This window comes from Chiloscyllium punctatum, chromosome 50 (genome assembly GCF_047496795.1).
Source record: "Chiloscyllium punctatum isolate Juve2018m chromosome 50, sChiPun1.3, whole genome shotgun sequence".
Classification (NCBI taxonomy): domain Eukaryota; kingdom Metazoa; phylum Chordata; class Chondrichthyes; order Orectolobiformes; family Hemiscylliidae; genus Chiloscyllium; species Chiloscyllium punctatum.
In genome coordinates this window covers 36,733,722-36,734,534 of record NC_092788.1, presented here as the reverse complement: position 1 = coordinate 36,734,534, position 813 = coordinate 36,733,722, and positions in this window count along the sequence as shown.

The following is an 813-nucleotide window of genomic DNA, read 5'->3' as shown; positions in this document are numbered from 1 at the left end:
TGTGAGTGGAAACTGATTGAACAAGGAGCTGGTCACAGAGCGGTGTCACTTTCTTTAACACGTCCTGCAGCTTCACACCAGGGGGAGGACGGTGCTGCCAGTGGCTGTTAGGGTCACAGTTTCATTCTGCTTCTATGTTCTGGAACTTTTCAAACAGGACTGGGTGACATATCCATCATCTCCCAGTATGTTGCCATCAATGTAACCATTCAGTGACGGAGGATATATATGGAGGATGAGGTAAATACATTGTTTCACCCTCAGCAGGGAACTGCTGGGTGTATCCAGTATAATGGGATTCCCGATGGTGTACCTGGCATCTGCGGAGTATCTGTGTCAATGGGGAGAGGTAGAGGAACTGAAGGAGCACTCTCTGTATTAATCTTGCAGCGTGCCCATCACAGTACATCATGTTGGTGAATACCCCGGTCCAAACAGCAAACACAGCCTCTTCATTCACAAGCAGGCAGCCATTCCCATCGTCTTCAGATCTCCATGTAGAAAGGAATGAATGTATCTTGGATAAAGGCCATCCCCTTGATACACATTTGATAACAGCATCCCCCATCGCCAACCAAACACTTCAAAACATTCCATGTGTACGGAGAGCAATGGGATCACTTGGAGCATCAAGGAGCAGACGATCAGGGATGGAGCAAAACCTCCCATGTCTGAACGGGTCTGAGTGAACCCCCCCAGTACACAGTCTCATTAATCCCTGTAATCCCTCTCCATTTCAGTAACATACTGCCTTCCATTATTCCAGTAAATGAAATGACAGTTATATCATGTTATATTGCAGCTGCCAAATTA